The 10,335-nt window shown below is 45.5% G+C and overlaps 1 pseudogene; it reads right to left on the bottom strand.

Annotated features, from left to right (window-relative positions):
* Window positions 1-9,954, bottom strand: part of LOC112076531 (synaptophysin-like) — a 26,685-nt pseudogene extending 16,731 nt beyond the window's left edge.
* Between the last annotated feature and the right edge of the window lie 381 nt (window positions 9,955-10,335).

Below are 10,335 nucleotides of genomic sequence, written 5' to 3'. Positions count from 1 at the left end.
TATAACAGGGACCACTCATCGTAAGTGGGGGGGCTGGGGGGGGGGGGTTGGATGTGTGTGTGTGTGATGTTGGCAATTGTTTACCAGTTGAAGGGTAAAATATAATATATACAGTGGGGAGAACAAGTATTTGATACACTGCCGATTTTGCAGGTTTTCCTACTTACCCAACAGGCTTGTTCTCCCGGTACTTCTCCAGGGCGAAGACGTAGACGCTGAGGGCAGCCATGGAGTAGAGGAAGGCAAACACACCGATGGTGACGAAGAACTCAGCCGAGGATGAGTAGTTACCAACCAGGAAGAGACGCTCGGGGGGACCCCCTTTACAGGTTGGGGCGTCAAAGTATACTTGGTGAAGCCTGAAGATGGAGACAGAGGAGCAGGCGATTCTCAATCAATCTATCAAACACATATACACTACTTGACCAAAAGTATGTGGACACCTCTTCAAATTAGTGGATTTGGCTATTTCAGTCACACCCGTTGCTGACAGATGTATAAAATCGAGCACACCGCCATGCAATCTCCATAGACAAACATTGGCAGTAGTTTGAAGAGCTCAGTGACTTTCAACGTGGCGTCCGTCATAGGATGCAACCTTTCCTATCGGTCAGTTGGTAGCATGTAGCGCGTAAAAAACGTCTGTCCTCCACTCACTACCGAGTTCCAAATTGTCTCTGGAAGCAACGTCAGCACAATAATTGTTCATCGGGAGATTCATGAAATGGGTTTCCATGGCCGAGCAGCAGCACACTAAGTTCACCAAAGCCCATTTTCAGCAGCTGTCACAAAGTGCGTCCATTCTGACATTCAGTATCATGACATTCTGTATCATGCCATTCTGACATTCTATATCATGCCATTCTGACATTCTGTATCATGCCATTCTGACATTCTGTATCATGCCATTCTGACATTCTGTATCATGACATTCTGACATTCTGTATCATGACATTCTGACATTCTATATCATGCCATTCTGACATTCTGTATCATGCCATTCTGACATTATGTATCATGCCATTCTGACATTCTGTATCATGACATTCTGACATTCTGTATCATGACATTCTGACATTCTATATCATGACATTCTCACATTCTGTATCATGACATTCTGACATTCTGTATCATACCATTCTGACATTCTGTATCATGACATTCTGACATTCTGTATCATGACATTCTGACAACATTCGTATCATGACATTCTGTATCATGACAACTATACCTCGCACATTCTGTGTGTCGGAATGGCACATTCATGAAGCGACTATCTGTTATCATGGTTACATTCTATAGACAGTAAGGCTTTATGCTGGCCGGGTCCACTCACCGCGGGACAGTTCTGAGTCATTTTCTGTATCAGTCATGACATTCTGACATTCTGTATCATGAATCCTATTCTGCTTACAATTGTTGCTTGGAGCTTATCGATACTAGACATCAGTAATCTGCCATTGCTGTATTCTCTATAGATCTTATTGTGCTCGCACACTTGCTGCTAGTCATGACATTCTGTTCTAATCATGACATTCTGACATACGTTACAGTGAAGGTAGTTTGGTGAAAACACTCACTGAGAGTATCCAAGGGCTTTGCATGTAGATTATCCTGACTACTGCCTATGCTTTAGATCAGTGGGGCTAACACAATCTTGAACGGTAAGCAGACAAGCCAGTCCTTGTCACATTAGCAGCAAAACACAGGCTGTGTCTTAAATGGCACCCTATTCACTACATAGTGCACTACTTTGGACAGGGTCGGTAGGATGTGGCAACCCTAATTCCTACATAGTGCACTACTTTGGACCAGGGTCCGGTAGGAGCATGTGGCAGCCCTACTTCCCTACTAGTCATTCCTATTTGGACCAAGAGTCGGTAGGGACTGTGGCCCTATTCCCTACATAGTGCACTACTTTGGACCAGAGAGTCGGTAGGACTGTGCACCCTATTTACCTACATAGTGATCTACTTTGGACCAGAGTCGGTAGGATGTGGCACCCTATTCCCTACATAGTGCACTACTTTGGACGGGTCGTGTAGGACTGTGGCACCGCATTCCCTACATAGTGCCACTACTTTGGAACAGGTCTTATGGGGAACAGGGTGCCATTATGGACGTAGAACATAGACACATTAATGCTAGTCAACACCTAAACTCAGAGAGCTTGGACTGACCTGAAAAGGATATCTCGAATTCCACCTTCTATACTCAGGTCGCTCTCGGTCCTGTTTTTACACTCCACACTCCATCTTGAAATCCCGGGAGTAACTCCCCATGTTGAGAATGCAAAAGATGGCAAAGATCTGCAGGGCAGACCAGTAGAGGGATCAAAAACAGATACAATTATGGTTTCACTTTCACTAGTCTGTGAATTTCAGTTGCGTGATTAAGGGTCAATAAACAATAAAGTATACACAGTTATGGTATAAGAGAAACACATATTCATAAAATAATAAATGTAGTAAAATACTTATCTCATCCTTACATAGTGACTACTTTGACCAGGGCCCTGGTATAAAGTTAGTGCACTATAATAGGGAAAATAGTGTCCCATTTGAGAGAACACCGAGGCTATAGCCAAGCAACCCCATCAGTTTCCAACCTCCCCAGTAGATGTATTAAATCCATCAGATTCCCCCCCCCACAAGAGATGAGGTTAGTGTAGCATGTGATGTAGTAGGGCAGGCCAGATCGGATTGAAATGGTGGAGGAATCTAGCTGTTCTTACATTTCACTGCCCATCTGTCGCATCCTCCCACTGGTGGTGTGTGGTGTGTGTGTGTGTGTGGGTGGTGTGTGTGTGTGTGTGTGAATGGGAGGGCGCAACAGCGTGGCGTCAACTCACTCACGACTCCCAAGTGACATGTTTCAGATCATCTCACCCCCGCTATCCCCTGAAGACACCAGGGCTCTGGTTACAAGAGTAAGTGTACAACACAGGGGACACGGAGCCATTTCAGAGCAGACACTGTGATGTACGCGACTGGTCCAGGGTGTCGTGACTGCCACGGCCACCAGATGGCGCTATTACTCTCTTTCGTCGTGTAGTTGTCATGGTTTACGTGAGCAGTAGGCCTGATACTATCCTGTATCCACTGCCTTAGATGTGTTCTGCTTCTTGATGCTATTTACCGAAATACATCTCAGATCATTTATTTTAACCCTTTATTTAACTAGGCAAGTCAAGTTATGAACCAACCTTTATTCAACCTTTAATTTTTATCCTTATTAACTTTATCAACCTTGTATTCAATCTTTATTTAACCTTTATTCAACCTTTATTCAACTTTATATTATACTAGGGAAGTCAGTTATGAACATTCTTATTTACAATGACGGCCTACGCCGGCCAAACCAAACCCGGACGACGTTGGGCCCAATTGGTGATACAGCCTGGGGAATCGAACCAGGGTCTGTATGACGCCTCTAGATGAGATGCCAATGCCTTAGACCGCTGCGCCAATGCGGAGACAGATATGAATCTTATTATAAAATGTACTGATGTCGCCTTATAGGAGGAGAGGTCCCACAAACAGAAGTGGAATGGTCCTTGATTTTCAAAAAGTTGTTCCCTTATTGATTTTCAAAAAGTCTCAGATTATGGACTAGATCTGTTCCTGGTTAGAGACTAACTCTGGACCTAGTGTTGTTTCCTGGTTAGAGGGACCGAACTCTGGGCCTAGTGTTGTTCTGGGTTAGAGACTACTCTGGACCTGTTTCTTTGACACTCTGGCTAGTGTTGTTCCTGGTCAGAGACCAATCTGGGCCTAGTGTTGTTCTCTGGTCAGAGACCAACTCTGGGCCTAAGTGTTGTTTCCTGGTCTGCAGAGACTAACTCTGGACCTAGTCTGTTCCTGGTCGGAGACCAACTCTGGACCTAGTGTTGTTCCTGGTTAGAGACCAACTTAGGCCTAGTGTTGTTCCTGGTCAGAGACTAACTCTGGACCTAGTTCCTGTTCCTGGTTAGAGACTAACTCTGGGCTAGTGTTGTTCCTGGTAGAGACTAATCTGGCGCCTAGTGGTTGTTCCTGGTTAGAGACTAACTCTGGGCCTAGTGTTTTGTTTCGGCAGAGACCACTCTGGACCTAGTGTGTTCATGTCAGAATTAACTTCGGGTAGCGAGTCTGTAGAGACTAACTCTGGCTAGTGTTGTTCCTGGTTAGAGGACTACTTCGACCTAGTGTTGTTCTGGTCAGAGACAACTCTGGTAGTGTTGTTTCCTGGTGAGACTAACTCTGGCCTAGTGTTGTTGGTTAGAGACTAACTCTGGCCTAGTGTTGTTCCTGGTCAGGATGACAATCTGGACCTAGTGTTGTTACTGGTCAGAGGACTAACTCTGGACTAGTGTTGTTCCTGGTCAGAGACTAACTTGGACCTAGTTTTGTTTACTGGTTCAGAGCTAACTCTGGACCTAGTGTTGTTACTGGTCAGAGAATAACTCTGACCTAGTGTTGTTCCTGGTTCGAGACAACTCTGGGCCTAGTGTTGTTTACTGGTCAGGAGACTAACTCTGGACTAGTGTTGTTCCTGGTTAGAGACTAACTCTGGACCTAGTGTTGTTCCCCGGTCAGAGACTAATCTGGGCCTATGTTGTTTCCTGGTTCAGAGACTAACTCTGGGCTATGTTGTTCCTGGTCAGAGACTAACTCTGGACCTAGTGTTTGTTACTGGTCAGAGACTAACTCTGGACTAGTGTTGTTCCTGGTCAGAGACTAACTCTGGACCTAGTGTTGTTACTGGTCAGAAGACTAACTCTGGACCTAGTGTTGTTCCTGGTTAGAGACTAACTTCTGGACTAGTGTTGTTCCCGGTCAGAGACTAATTCTGGGCTAGTGTTGTTCCTGGTCAGAACTAACTCTGAACTAGTGTTGTTTCCTGGTCAGAGACCAACTCTGGGCCTAGTGTTGTTTCTTAGAGACTAATCTGGGCCTAGTGTTGTTTCCTGGTTAGAGACTAACTCTGGACCTAGTGTTGTTACTGGTCAGAGACTAACTCTGGCCTAGTGTTGTTCTGGTCAGAGACTAACTCTGGACCTAGTCCTGTTCCTGGTTAGAGACTAACTCTGGACCTATGTGTTTGTTCCTTGGTCAGAGACTAACTCTGGGCCTAGTGTTGTTCTAGGTCAGGACTAACTCTGGACTAGTGTTGTTCCTGTGTTAGAGACCAACTCTGGACTTGTGTTGTTCCTGGGTTAGAGACAACTCTGGACCTTGTGTTTGTTCCTGGTTGAGACTAACTCTGGGCCTAGTGTTGTTCCTGGTTAGAGATAACTCTGGACTAGTCCTATTCTGGTCAGAGACTGCAACTCTGGACCTAGTGTTGTTCCTGGTTAGAGACTAACCTCTGGGCCTAGTGTTGTTCCTGGTTAGAGACCACTCTGGACTAGTGTTGTTGCCTGGTCAGAGACTCAACTCTGGGCCTAGTGTGTTGTTCCTGGTTAGAGACTAACCTCTGGGCTAGTGTTTGTTCCTGGTTGAGGACTAACTCTGGACCTAGTGTTGTTACTGGTCAGAGACTAACTCTGGACCTAGTGTTGTTCCTGGTTCAGTGAGACTAACTCTGGGCCTAGTGGTTGTTCCTGGTTAGAGAGCAACTCCGGACCTAAGTGTTGTTCCTGGTCAGAGACTAACTCTGGGACACTACGTGTTGTTCCTGGTTAGAGACTAACTCTGGACCTAGTGTGTGTACCTGGTCTAGACTAGACTCTGGCACTAGTGTTGTTCGCTTGGTTAGAGACTAACTCTGGACCTTCGTGTTTGCCTGTTAGAGACTGACTCTGGCCTAGTGTTGTTCCTGGTTTAGAAGACTAACTCTGGTACCCTAGTCTGTTCCTGGTAGGTAGACTAAACTCTAGCTAGTGTTGTCTTCTGGTGTTCGAGACTAACTCTGGCCTAGTGTTGCCCTGTCAGGTACTTAGGACCTATTGTTACTCATCGGCTAGGCTTGAGTAATCTGGGTGTGTTGTCTGTAACTAACTCGGGCCTAGTGTTGTTCCTGGTAGAGACTACCTGGACCTAGTGTTGTTCCTGGTTAGAAACTAAGCTTGGTAGTCCTGTTTTGGTTAGAGATTAACTTCGGGCCAGTGTGTGTTTCTGATCAGAGACTAACTCCTGGATTGGTGTTGTTCCTGTCGAGACTAACTCTGGCCTAGTGTTGTTACTGGTCAGTACGAGCTAACTCTGGACCTAGGTGTTGTTCCTGGTCAGAGACTAACTCTGGAAGCCTAGTGTTGTTCCTGTCAGAGACAACTCTGGACCTAGATGTTGTTTTCTAGAGGACTAACTCTGGCCTAGTGTTGTTCCTGTTCAGAGACTAACTCTGGACCTAGTGTTGTTCCTGGTTAAAAGATAACTGCTGGACCTAGTGTTGTTCCTGGTTAGAGACTAACTCTGGACCTAGTGGTTGTTCCTGGTCAGAGAACAACTCTGGGACCTAATGTTGTTACTAGGTTAGAGACCTACTCCTGCCTCTAGTGTTGGTCCTGCAGAGTGCGACACACTCTGGGACTACGTAACGTGTTCCTGTAGAGACTAACTCTGGGCCTAGTGTTGTTCCTGGTTAGAGGACTAAACTTCTGGGCCTAGTGTCTGGTTCCTGTTCAGAGCTAACTCTGGACCTAGTGTTTCCTGGTCAGAGGACCGAACTCTGACCTAGTGGTTTGTTCCTGGTCAGAGACTAACTCTGGGCCTATTTCCTGTTGCCGTGTTAGAGACTAACTTCGACCTAGTGTTTTCCCTCCTGGTCAAGATCTAAACTCTGGAACCTAGTGTTGTTACTGGTCCAGAGACTAACTCTGGCTAGTGTTGTTCCTGGTTAGGACTAAACTCTGGACTAGTGTTGTTCCTGGTTAGAGAACTAAACTCTGGGCCTAGTGTTGTTCTCTGGTCAGAGAACCAACTCGGACCTAGTGTTGTTCTGGCTAGAGACTAACTCGGAACTTAGTGTTGTTCGGCCCCCAAATCGGACCTGTTGCCTTCAGAGAACAACTCTGAGCCTAGTGTTGTTACTGGGTCCAGAGACTAACTCTTGGACTAGTGTTGTTACTGGTCAGAGAAAACTAATGAGTTTTTCTGTCATGGGACTGCCTATACTCAAACCATGGACTAGTGTTGTTCCTGGTTGAAGCTAACTCTGAACCTAGTGTTGTCCGGTCAGGAGACTAACTCTGAGACTTAGGTTTGTTCCTGGGTCAGAGACTAACTTGGACCTAGTGTTGTTCCTGGTTCAGAGACTAACTCTGGCCTGTGTTGTTCCTAGTCAGAGACTAACTTCTGGACCTAGGTTGTTCCTGGTTAGAGACTAACTCTGGAACCTAGTTGTTACTGTTAGAGACTAACTCTGGCCTGTTTCCTGTTGCTCATCTGACTAGGTTTGTCCCAGAGACTTAACTCTGGGCCTAGGTGTGTTCCTGGTCAAGAGACTAACTCTTGAAACGCTAGTGTGGTTCCTGGTCAGAAGACCAACTCTGGTCCTAGTGGTTGGTTCTGCTCTTCTGCGTTTTCCGAGAGTACACTCGTGGTGTAAACACTCTGGACCTAGTGTTGTTCCTGGTCAGAGGACCTAATCTGGGACCTTAGTTTGTTCCGGTGTAAGACTACTCTGGACCTAGTGTTGTTCCTAGGTCAGAGACTACACTCTGGGCCCTAGTGGGTTTCAGGTCAGAGACTAAACTCTGGACCTAGTTTGTTTCCTGGTTAAGAGACCAACTCTGCACCTTGTTAGTTTTCCTGGTTACGAGACTAAACTCTGACGCCTTGTTGTTAATGTCTGTTCAGAGACTAACCTGTGGACCTAGTGTTGTCCTGTTCAGAGACTAACTCTGGAACCTAGTGTCTTTCCTACGTCAGAGACTAACTCTGGACCTATGGTTGTTCCTCGTACAGACTTAACTCTGGCCTAGTGGTGTTCCTGGTTAGAAGACCAAACTCTGGACCCTAGTGGTTTGTTCTGGTAGAGACTAACTCTGGGCCTAGTCGTGTTTCCTGTTAGGACGTAAACTTTTGTGCCTATGTTGTTGAGAGAGAGAGGGGAGAGAGACGGGCAACCCAGTGAAGAACAAACACCATTGTATAATACAAACCTATATTTATGTAGATTTTCCCACCCTTTTTGGAGTAAACTAACTATTTGCACATTGTCACTATACACTGTAATATAACATAATATGAACATTTGTAAATGTCTTTATTATTTGGGACACTTTTGCGAGTGTGAATGTCTACTCTTAAATTAGAATGGAATGCTCACCATTGACGGTACCATGAGAGAAGGAGAGTGGGAGACAAGAGAGAGGGGAGGATTAGAGTTAAGGGGGGTCAAGAGAGAGGAGAGAACGACAGAGAGAGAGAGGGGAGAGGAGACAGAGAGAGAGGGGGAAGAGAGAGGAGAGAGGACAGAGAGAGAGAGAGAGAGAGAGAAGAGGAGAGAGAGGAGAGAGAGAGAGGAGGGGGGGGAGAGAGAGAGAGAGAGACAAGCGAGAGAGAGAGAGAGGGGGAGAGAGAGGAGAGAGAAGGAGATGAACCTATCCGCATTCTAGAGCTTGATAAAACGCCCACAGGGGTTTGGATTTACCATTCTAGAGCTTTGAATGAAGCACAGGGAACATTCGAATTACCCATTTCTAAGAGCTTTGATGAAGCACACGGTAACTTTGATTCTTAACCCTTCTATGAGCTTTTGATGGAAGCCCCGGGGAACCTTTTGATTTAAACCAATTCTAGAGCTTGTTGATGAAGCCCAGCGGGAACTTTGACTTACCCCATTCTAGCGCTTTGCATAAAGCCCGGGAACTTTGACATTAATCCCATTCTTAGAGCTTGATAAAGCCCGAGGGGAATCATGACTTAACCCATTCACTCAGAGCTTTGATAAAGCCCCAGGGGAACATTTGACTTACCCTTCTAGACCTTTGATAAAGCCCAAGGGAACTTTCTGACTTAACCCATTCTGAGCTTTTGATGAGCGCCCGGGGAAACTTTGAGGACTCGGAACTGTCCGCCGCTCAACCAACTGGAAGAAGAAGAGAAAAAAATAACGATGATGATCCCAAATCCCATAACAAAACAGGCCATTCATCATTTGATCGGTTATAATAATAAGGAAGCAACCACACAAAGAGCGAAGTAAGAGAACAACTGTTTAATGTAGGCCTACTGAAATGAATACAGAATAAGTGGTGTCTAATCAAATGTCTATTAACCATTTGCAACCTGTTAATCGGTCGAATGCCACTCTATTATTCATCATCATCAGCAACCACACACAACATCAACATACGGTTGAAGTCTGGGGAAGTTTACGATACAACCTCTAGCCAAAACATTTTAAACTCAGTTTTTCCACAAATTCCTGACATCTAATCCTAGTAAAACATTACCTGTCTTAGGGTCATTAGAGTATCACCACTTTATTTTAAGAATGTGGAAATGTCAGAATAATATGTTTAGAGAGAAATTATTTATTTTCAACCGCTTTTTATTTCTTTCCCTCACATTCCCAGTGGGCCTTCAGAAGGTTTACTTATACATACTCAATGTTATGTTATGTGGTTAGCATTGCTCTTAATATTGTTTATACGTTGGGTCAAAAGTGTTTCAGGTAGCCCTCTCCTACAGAGCTTCCGACAATTAAGTTAGGGTGAATTTTGGGCCCTATTCGCTACAGACAGGTAGCTGGCGTGTAACTGTAGTCAGTTTGTAAGGACCCTCTATCATCTTGCTCGTCACGGACGGTCCTTTTCAGTTTCTCCCACAGGATTTTCTGGATGGGAGTTGAGTGTCAGGGTCTTTGTTGGATGTTTGCCTACTCTCACATTATCTCGCATACTTTTGTTGTTCCTTTAATGTTGGTGGGTGTCTGCACTATTTTGCCCACTATGCGCGGAAAAGACTTCTTGAAGAAACCTGTAACTTGGGGTCTATTGTCGCCCATGCCGGGGGTGGCCAGCATCTTGGAAGATCCAATCGCATTGTTGGGGGTTTGCGACGCTCTTAAAGGCGGGGGGGCTGCCTATTATACTTCCTGACTCGATTGTCTTGAGGATGTTTTTCTTCTTGTCCCATATATATTCACACCCACATATTTCTTGCCTGGCCTGGCCGAGGGCATGTCATGATGCCAATACGTGTATGTGTTGCGCATGAAGCCTTTGCCTCCAGTACCACAGAATCCAAGATGGCAATCAAACATCCGCAGGCACCGCGACAAAACATATGTAATGCGTTGGAGCCATAAAGACAGAACCACCTCTCAAGATCATGCGAGTTTCCAGCTTCACGGTTGGAAAATGGTGGCTCTCGGGACAGTTGCAAGGCTGACTAAACCTATTGT

Source organism: Salvelinus sp. IW2-2015, unplaced genomic scaffold, assembly GCF_002910315.2.
Source record: "Salvelinus sp. IW2-2015 unplaced genomic scaffold, ASM291031v2 Un_scaffold3815, whole genome shotgun sequence".
NCBI classification, from domain to species: Eukaryota; Metazoa; Chordata; class Actinopteri; order Salmoniformes; family Salmonidae; genus Salvelinus; species Salvelinus sp. IW2-2015.
This window is presented reverse-complemented; position numbering and strand designations above follow the sequence as displayed.